At 39.9% G+C, this 10,556-nt stretch overlaps 1 protein-coding gene across 4 annotated transcripts in view; it reads right to left on the reverse strand.

The window, feature by feature from the left end:
* LOC132822743 (extracellular sulfatase Sulf-2-like) overlaps positions 1-5,283 on the reverse strand; it is a 309,760-nt gene extending 304,477 nt beyond the window's left edge. For all 4 annotated transcript variants that reach the window (XM_060836041.1, XM_060836038.1, XM_060836039.1 and 1 more), the window contains exon 1: positions 5,088-5,283. The gene's annotated coding sequence lies outside the window, so the exon portion shown is untranslated. The remainder of the gene's footprint in view (positions 1-5,087) is intronic.
* Positions 5,284-10,556: the final 5,273 nt, after the last annotated feature.

The raw sequence follows: 10,556 nt of genomic DNA on the forward strand, positions 1-10,556 counted from the left end.
ACAGATTCTTATGCCACACCATTAGTAACCGGACTCCAGGCTGAATATTTTCCATCAACCACCACTCATTGCTTTCTTTTAGAAAGCCAGTTTCTAATCCATACTGCTAAATTACCCTTAATCACATGCCTCTGCATTTTCTCCAACCGCCTTCCATGTGGAACCTTATCAAAGGCTTTACTGAAGTCCATGCATACCACGTCAACTGCCCTACCCTCATCTACATGCTTGGTTATCTTCTCAAAAAAATTCAATGAGGATTGAGACACACGACCTGCCCTTGACGAAACCATGTTGACTATCTGAAATCCAACTGTTGCTTGCTAGATTATAAATCTCACCTCTTATAATCCTTTCCAAAACTTTTCCTACAACAGAAGTAATGCTCACTGGTCTATAATTACCTGGGTCATCTCTACTGCCCTTCTTGAACAAGGACACATTTGCAATCCTCCAGTCCTCTGGTATTAAACCTATAGACAATGATGAGTCAAATATCAAAGCCAAAGGCTCTGCTATCTCCTCCCTAGCTTTCCAGAGAATCCTCTGATAGATCCCATCTGGCCCAGGGGACTTGTCTACTTTCACTCCTTCTAGGATTGATAATACTTGTTTGTAACTAACCTCAATCCTTTCTGGTCTAATATCTCGTACCTCATTCTTCTCCTCTACAATATTCTCCTTTTCCTGAGTGAAAACCAATGAGAAATGTTCGTTTAGCACCTCTCTGATCTCCACAGGGTTGACCTTCAACTTCTTACTTCTGTCTTTGACTGGCTCTATTCCTACCCTGGTCATCCTCTTATTCCTCACATACCTATAGAAAGCTTTAGACTTCTCCTTTACTATCTGTCCTCGGTTTGCTCTTAACTCTCTCCTTAAATCTTTCTGAGCTGATCTGTAACTCTCCATTGCCTTATCTGAACCCTCTTGCCTCAATCAACACATAAGCCTCCTTCTTCTGCTTAACAACAGATGCAATTTCTGTAGTAAACCTCGGTTCCCTTACCTTATCGCTTCCTCCCTGCCTGACAGGGATCTACCTATCAAGGGCACGCAATATCTTTTCCTTAAACCAGCTCCACATTTCCATTTTCTGCATCCCCCGCATTTTGCTACCCCATTCAATGCATCCTAATTGCCCTTGCTCCATCAATAACTCTTGATCTGTGGCATGTACCTATCCCTTTCTATCGCTAAACTAAACATAACTGAATTATGGTTACTCTCTCCAAAATGCTCATCTACAACTAATTCATTACCAAGCACCAGATCCAGTGTGGCCTCCCCTCTTGTCGGCCCTTCAACAGGAAACCCTCCTATACACATTGGACAAAAAAACTGGTCCATCTAACGTACTAGAGTTAAAGCAATTCCAGTCAATGTTGGGGAAGTTAAAGTACCCCATAATGACCACCCTGTCCTTTCACTCCTACCCAGAATAATTTTGCCAATCCTCTCTTCCGCTTCCCTGGAACTCTGCGGAGGCCTATAAAAAAACTCCAAGCAGTGTGATCTCTCCTCTCCTGTTTCTAACCTCACCCCACCCTATCTCAGTAGATGAGTCCTCGTCAAAAATTCTTCCAGCCACCGTTATACAATCCTTGACTAACAAGGCCACACCTCCCCCTCTTTTACCACTTTGCCTGTTCTAAATGAAAGATCTAAACACTGGAACCTGCAACATCCATTCCTCACCCTGCTCTAACCATGCCTCTGAAATGGCCACAACATAGAAGGCCCAGGTACCTATCCATGCTACAAGCTCACCTACGTTATTTCGGATATGGAGGACTGAATTCAATTTTAAAAAATCCAGAATTTTGAGACTAATAATGACTATTAACCCATTGATGATTGTTGTGAAAAACTCATTTAATGTTCTTTAAGGAGGGAAACTACCATCTTTACCTGGTCTGCCCTACGTGTAACTCCACACATACAGTAATGTGGTTGACTCTTAACTGCCCCATGGGCAATTAGGGATAGGCAACAAATGCTGGCCTAGCCAGCGATGCCTCATCCTGTGAATGAATCAAAAGATATTGCACTTGCCTATTGCTCAGAATGTCCCCTGGTCGTTCAGCTATAGGGCCCATAAACTGACTGTTTCCAGGTTGTCCTTGTTCCATGTATAAAAGGTACAGAGTCAAATCTTGAATGAAAGAAAGCGAGAGACCAAGTCCTAAGCAGGGTACCACAATGAATTGTGCACCAAGCTTTCCCTAAGGTGGTAAGGATTTTTGTTTCATTATTTAACTCAATCATCAGCAGCTACATTGGTGATTTTCTGGTTTTATATTCAAACCAACTGATACACAATTATCTTAGAATCATCTGGCAAAATTATTGTACTTCACCTTTCGCTAACTTGTTTTTAATCATTTCAACCTCGATTACTCATCAAAATCCATAAAAAAGCAGTAAGAGCCTCAGAACAACATGACAGTGGCTTTTCCATCACACTAATGAAAATCCCACTAACATTTTTGCAAGGCCGACCGTATTAAGTAAATTAACTTCATGTTTCAGGCAGTAAGTCCCTTATTTTTAAAATGGGTATATTGGGAAGCTATGACTTTTACACGTAGAAGATTTTTCTTTTAAGATACAGTAGAAATTCCAAAAAGGGCAAGTTTTGTTCGGGCCATAAATCAGAATCCCAAAAAGGTTACAATCCAGGTAATTGTACAGTAAACTGTATTCAGATTAAAACCTTCACTTGAACAGCCTGAACAATGGTATTATCACTACGGCTGGTTGTAAGTAGGTACATCTTCCACGGGCTAACCTCATCCTAGCCCAACGCTGTATTGTATTGTAACAAATGACTCCCTCTAGTGGCTCATCTGGTTCCAGAAAATTCACACTGATAAAGAATAGAAAATATTTCTGGTAAAAAGGACACACTACACAGAAATTAATTTCCATATTTGAATAGGCAGACAAAGGAGAAAAAAAATCAGAATGCAGCATCAATATCGCACTGCATTTTCCTTTCATTTAACACAATGGCTAAACTCCTTTTTATTCAGGGACACATTTGGGGATATATCAGTCAATCCCCAATGTGCATAGAATTCTAATTTTGGCTTTGTGCAAATCATGCACTATTCAAATTGCCTCATTAATATTTAAATCAATTCTGTGCACAACCTGACTACCATTAGAGCCATTGATATGACACACACACAGAAGATAGAGGCTCTCCCACCAGGTAAAGGTCCATCTTCCAAAAGAAAACATGGATAGATACCTTGATCAAACCAACCAGAAGGATGGCTAATGGTTATGGTCTGTCTCACTTTCCCTCTAAGCTATTTTGAAATAATTCAGGATTCTTTACAACCACAATGACTTCATATTACACTGGTGATTCACCTGGAGCTAATCTGCACTTATAATAGGCCTGTGTATATTAAAGAGGAAACTAATCATCTTTCTTTATTCAAGTATGGCTCGAGTGCATCTTAAATCAATACAGACACAATTTGTGTGCAAATCTCAGCATAAATTCAGTCTGCACACACGGATAAATAATAATGGAAAAATACATTTTCTAAATATAGTTTGGTTATATATGGAGATCTTTGTGCATTAAATGAATAAAAAAAAACTGTTGAGTGTTTCTGGCACTGTACTCAGATTGGATTCAGTCCATAGATCAATGGCAGCTTAGTTATTAAACAAAACCAGACCAATTCCCAGCACAATCACAGGCATTCTGAGAGATGTGATCTGTACCTTGGGACACTGGCATTCAAGTTAGAAGTCAGACCTTGTACTTCCACAGTGTGAAAAAAAATCAAGAGATTATAAATTGTTTGCAAAGCAGAAATAATCAATGGAGTTTACAATTGTCAAAAATGGTGAAATAACTTACTCAAAGCTATTAAAGAGAAAATACACCAAACCAAACTTGAATCTTTTCCTTTACATGTTTTTACATCTTGTAGATGGTCTCAGTGCAGTTACCATTTATTTTGTATATTTACAACTCAGGATATTTAAGTTTATTTGATTACCTAATGCACCTATAAAGCCTGCTGATACTATGGCAATCAGAAGATAAACCAATTATTGATTTTAATATACATAGGCAAATTGATTATGGCAAATGGGCAGAATTCTTCCTCCTCTTAGGCAAGAGGTAGATTTTAAAAAAAACATGTCCAAGCTGAATAGCATTGTCTACAAACCATTCGAGGGCAGAAGCTGGATTTCATGATCAAATATTAGTAATTCATAATGTAAACATTACTCCTTTTGCATAAATGCTCAAGCTTACTTAAAAATTAAATTTAAATAAACAATTACTATTGATGAAGAGCTAGCCTTAAATATGCTTTTGCAACAAACTAAAGAAAATGATGCTCTTTAAGATCAGTATGCAAAAGCAGACATATCCAGCAGCATCTAGTGTTAAGTTGGGTATGTATAGGTATTACAGAGTTCAAAACATATTCCCATACAACAGGTTGAAAAAATGGCAGGTTCATAGAGGTTTAGAAAGGTTAACATTGTTGCTCAAGTCACAAGAATTGATCACTTGCATTCCTTGATTTTATTAAATATGGGAAACTAAATTAAAAAAAGGCTTACAAAATGAATATAGAAGACAAAGCAAGAGAGGTTCTCTGGCTACCCAGAACTATAACTGTTCTATAAGTAAACCTAGACCTTAATCACTGAATTTAAATCTATAATTACCAATTCACTGCCAACATAAATATACTATTCATACAGAATCACAATTTACAATAAAAACAGTATATAAGCTTTACTCATTCAATTCATTCATCTTGGCTACTATCATAAACTCAGGCTCCAGACAACTATACTCAGCTGGCTATGGGGTAAAGTAGTAGTGGTAAAACATTACATGAGAATAGAAACACAGGCTCCAAACAGGATGCATTGCAAGCTAACTAAAACATTCATTACAAAATTATTATTTTCTCAACATGACACTATCTTACTTGCAGCATGGCATTAGCTTACTGTAAATACGACTAGCCTAAAACACAGCACTGATACAGAGCACAGGCTTACAAAGTAAAGCATGAAACTGCAGCAGTTCACACTACCTTTATCAGTCAGCTTTCTCTCATTTCTGGGACACGGGCTTCTCAAAGAGGATCCCCTTAACAATGCCAGGAAGCGCAGAGACCACACAGCTCCGAAAAGGGCTCTCAGTAGCTTCTCCTCTCAACCTCATTCAACTGCAGTGACTGAATTAGGCCAGCTCTAACCATCTGTTGAAACACGCCTGGATTAGTCACTGTACTCTGTTTGCACCCAGTTGAAAGCTGCAGGCTGGGTGTTTCCTAGAAGCAGAGGCGGAGCGTAGATTACCATCTAAAGCACTCCAGAATTCTACGACTGGTACCTTGCACAGCTAATTGGTAAATGAGCTGTGAGGTGGGGAAAGTTACTAAGTGGATCGGTTCTGCTTAAGCTGCCTGTGCTTCAAGGACTTTGCAGATTCTTGGCTGGGCATATTTGTGCATTCACAGTACATCTGTAGCAGACATGTCAGTTTGATCAGCTGCTTTTTATGGATACAGAGGGGAAAGGTATTCTTTATTTATTAGGAAACAGTTGGCTTAATTGGTCCCAGCAGCAATTCATTGAATTCATTCGAATGCCTTAAATATGATAGAACAGTGCAGAAAATGTCTTTCCTACCGAGAGATTCCAAAGGGAATTAATTTCTGAAAATCAAATGTGATAGAGGAAGAATGAGTTGTAAAATGTACAGGTGAATAAATCAGTTTCCCATCCTGCCTTTTAACCCAACAGTAAATGAATCATAAATCAATTATATCGATTTTTCAATGATTTATGTAAACTACACTTTACCTGTACAATCTGCAGCAGACACAAAGCAAGCAAATTGCCTGGATATAGATGGAAACTTTTATATCTGAATAAGCTTTACAACTATTTTCACAGTGACAGTAAGGCAGGTGGGTCGCCTAGCTGAAGATAAAGAACATATAGTGCATTTGATCACCTAGTGAAGCACAAGCATGAGCTACAGCACATTAGCAGATGCTGGTGCTAAAACCTGTGCAAATGGAAAACAACATTAAATAGAGAATAAAACAGACTGTCAAATATCTGCAGCCAATTTGTCACTACTAATAAAAACTATCCACCCCCTTTTACTGCATTGTAATTCACACACATGTGAATAGACATAAGCCTTCTCCACCATTCATCAAAATTACAGCTGAACTGGTTGTAACCCTAAATCCAGATTCCTGCCTACTCCTGATAACCTTTCATTCTTTATCCATCAAAAATCTATCTACTTCTACTTTAAAGATATTCAAGGACTGTCTCCTTGTGCCATCTTCTCGTTCAGAGGTTTATAAGTCTTCAGCTCTGTGAGAGAAAAGAAGTTTCCCCTCACCTCAGTTTTAATGGGGAGCACCTGATACTTCATCAATTGCTCCTAATTTTAGTTTGCCTCATTACAGAAATCATTCTCTCCACATATGTCCTATCAAGACTGCTCAGGATCTAGTGTGTTTCTATCTAGTCACAATCCCAACTGTTTTGTCTATCTGTAAAATTTCTGCAAATTTCTCAAAATATGCTTTGAAATTTCTTGAAATAAAATGAATTTTCTGACTTTTGCAGCTGTGCTACAATAGAATACACCTCAGCTTTAAAGCTTTTGTAGAGGTTTTGTGTTCAAGGAACGTAGTATTAATAGAATGGCTGCAGTCACTCAGAAAGTTTTTGTATGCTTACTTTGTTTCCTCTAAATATCTTTCTGTGGGTGTCATTAGTAATGTAACTTGCCACCCACTTGTCTGAAACTCTCTAGGAGCAAGGATCAAAAATCATTTACACATGTGACATGAACATTCTGATAGGTTAAGGAATTCACATCAGTACCCAGGAATATTATTTTTCTAACCTTTGATATAACTCTTAGAAAACATATGGAATATTTTACTTATATATAAAGCCATTACTAAAACATTCCTTATTTTTCAGAAATGCAGTTGAATATTGCTTGGGAGATGAAGTTCAAGACAGCATTGTTAGCACATGTGCTGAAAATCAACTTGTCTTACAGGATGGCTTATTCCAGCCATAAAGGTGCTATAAAAGGCATCTCATTTCAGGGGAAGTAAGATCTGGCTATGTTGCAATGCAACAGATTCTTAAAACTGACTCCATGGCTGTATTTGTAAGATAAGAAGTGCTTACACTAATTATACACGAGCTATCCTATCTTACTGTTCCCTGGGAGACAAGATGCAATGCAACCTTTTCACGTCTACAATTGCAAAATTACTGATTTAAAAGCTCTTCCATCTGCATCACAACAGATCTGTCTTCCCCATCTAACCACAAGCTCTTATAATGGCATATAAAATTCTAAGTTATTGTACCTGAACCTGAGCTCATACTATATTGTGTAACAGTCTATGCTTCCATTACTCTGTCAGCTCATTTTATATTAACTTCATGCATTGTCGTTACCCTGAGGTCTCCTGTTGTAACATTCTACATTATTATTACACAAATGTCACATCTTCCTATGGTGAGTAATGATTTACTATATTGTTACCTTAACCTCAGTTTGTTGTATAATATTTGGTTACATTCCATGTTATTGCTTAGCAGATATAATTTCAGAAATACGATACCTATTGAAAAAATTATCAGAATTAGCCAGGATATTTAAAAAGTAAAACAATTACTACCATACCACCGGGAAAGGTTGGTCATTGTGGGGTCAGGGAAGGACGGTTAAGATCACTCTTGAGTCCTTTGCTGCATTCTGTCAGCTGCCACTTTAACCATAATCTTTTCTTTAGATCAGCTGAATGCTCACCAATAACAGTAAAACTGTGATATCTACACTTTTGTGAATGAACAGCAACAGGCTTTATTGAACATAATATACAGAGGATGCAGGAGAGGACTGAGTAGCTTTCAGAGAAGGAAATCGGCCATCTTCATCTGGTGTGGGCTAGTGCAACTCCAGACCTACACCAATGTGGTTGACTCTCAACTGCCCTCTGAAATGGCCTAAAAAGCACCTCAGTTGTTATCAATTATCATGAAATCTCAACAAAGAAATGAAACCAGATGGACCACCTGATATCGACCTGAGGACCGGAAAAGACAATGGCAGTAACAGCCCTGCCGACCCTGCAAAGTCCTCTTTACTAACATCTAATGGATGCTGTCAAATTTGAGAGAGCTGTCTTACAGGCTAATCAAACAACTGATATATTAATACTCAGGAAATTAAATCTTGCAGACAATGTCCCAGACACTACCACCACCATCCCTGGATATGTGTTGTCCTATGGGTAGGGCAGACCTAGCAGTGGTGGTGGCACAGTGGTATACCATCAGGAGGAAGTTGCCCTGGGAGTTCGCAATGTTGACTCCAGACCCTATGATGTCTCATGGTTTCAGGCTAAATATGGGCAAGGAAACCTCCCACTGGTTACCATGCACCATCCTCTCTCCCCTGACCAATCAGTATCCTCCATGTTGAAAAACACTTGAAGGAAACACTGAGGGTGGTAAGGATGCAGAATGTACTCTGTCTGGGGGATTTCAATGTCCACCACCACAAGTGACTCAGCAGCAGAACTATTGGTCGAGCTGGTCAGGTCCTATAGGACATACCTACAATACTGAGTTTGTGTGTTGGGGGGGGGGGGTCAAGGGAACCAACAAGAAGGAAAAACATATTTGACTCCATCCTCAACAATTTGCCAGCCGCAGAAGCATCTGTCCATGACAGCATCAGTAAGAGCGACCACCACACAGTCCTTGTTGAGACAAAGGCCTACCTTCATTATAAGAACAGTGTTAGAACAATACAGTGCAGAATAGGCCCTTCGGCTCTCAATGTTGTGTGGAACTATCACTGCACTAAATGGGACAGACTTCAAACTGATCCAGCAACTCAAAACAGATCCAGCAGGGCACTGGAGCCATCAGTAACAGTAGAATTGTACTCCAGCACAATTTACAACCTCATGGTCCAATATAACCCCCACTCAGCCATTACCATCAAGCCAGAAGGTCATCTCAGAAGCAGCAGCATGCATACCTGAGGATGAGGTATCAACCTTGTGAAGCTACCATACAGGACAACTTGCATGTCAAACAGCATAAACAGCAAGTGGTAGACCGAGCTTAGTGATCCCACAACCAACAGATCAGATCTAAGCTCTGCAGTCCTGCCACTTTCAGTTGTGAATGGTGGTAGACAATGAAACAACTCACTGAAGGAGGAAGCTCCACAAATATCCCCACCCTCAATGATGGAAGAGCCCAGCACATCAGTGAGAAAGGTAAGGCTGAAGCATTTGCAACGGTCTGCAGCCAGAAGTGGTCAAGTGGATGATGCATCTCAGCCTCCTCCAGTGGTCCCCAGCACCACAGAAGCTGGTCTTCAGCCAATTCAATTTGCTCCATCTGATATTCAGAAACAGTTGGAGGCACTGGTTGCTGCAAAGGCTACAGGCTCTGATAATATTCCAGCAATAGTAGAGAAGACATGGCGGCACCCCTAGTCAAACTCTTCCAGTACAGTTACAATACTGGTATCTACCTGACAATGTGAAGATTTCACAGTCATGTTCCACACTTAAAACGTCAGTCACTGTCCTATCAGTTGACCATCAATCAACAGTAACTGATGAAAGGTGCCATCATCAATGCTTTCAAGCAGAATGTACTCAGCACTAACCTGCCCAATTTGGGTTTCGCCAGTGTTACTCACCCCTTACCTCATTATAGACTTGATTCAAACATGGACAAAAGAGCTGAATTCCAAAGGTGAGGTGAGATTGACACCCCTTGATTATGGCAGCATTTGAACATAGAGTCATAGAGTCATAGAGATGTTCAACATGAAAACAGACCCTTTGGTCCAACCCGTCCATGTCGACCAGATATCCCAACTCAATCTAGTCTCACCTGCCAGCACCAGGCCCATATCCCTCCAAACCTTTCCTATTTATATACCCTTCCAAATGCCTCTTAAATGTTGCAGTTGTACCAGCCTCCACCACATCCTCTGGCAGCTCATTCCATACATGTACCACCCTCTACGTGAAAAAGTTCACCTTAGGTCTCTTTTATATCTTTCCCCTCGCACCCTAAACCTATGCCCTCTAGTTATGGACTCCCCGACCCCAGGGAAAAGACTTTGTCTATTTATCCTATCCATGCCCCTCATAATTTTGTAAACCTCTATAAGGTCTCCCCTCAGACTTCGACGCTCCAGGGAAAACAACCCCAGCCTGTTCAGCCTCTCCCTGTAGCTCAAATCCTCCAACCCTGGCAACATTCTTGTAAATCTTTTCTGAACCCTTTCAAGTTTCACAACATTCTTCCAATAGGAAGGAGACCAGAATTGCACACAATATTCCAACAATGGCCTAACCAATGTCCTGTACAGCCGCAGCATGACGTCCCAACTCCTGTACTCAATACTCTGACCAATAAAGGAAAACATACTAAACACCTTCTTCACTATCCTATCTACCTGCGACTCCACTTTC

This window comes from Hemiscyllium ocellatum, chromosome 15 (assembly GCF_020745735.1).
Source record: "Hemiscyllium ocellatum isolate sHemOce1 chromosome 15, sHemOce1.pat.X.cur, whole genome shotgun sequence".
In the NCBI taxonomy this organism is placed as follows: Eukaryota; Metazoa; Chordata; class Chondrichthyes; order Orectolobiformes; family Hemiscylliidae; genus Hemiscyllium; species Hemiscyllium ocellatum.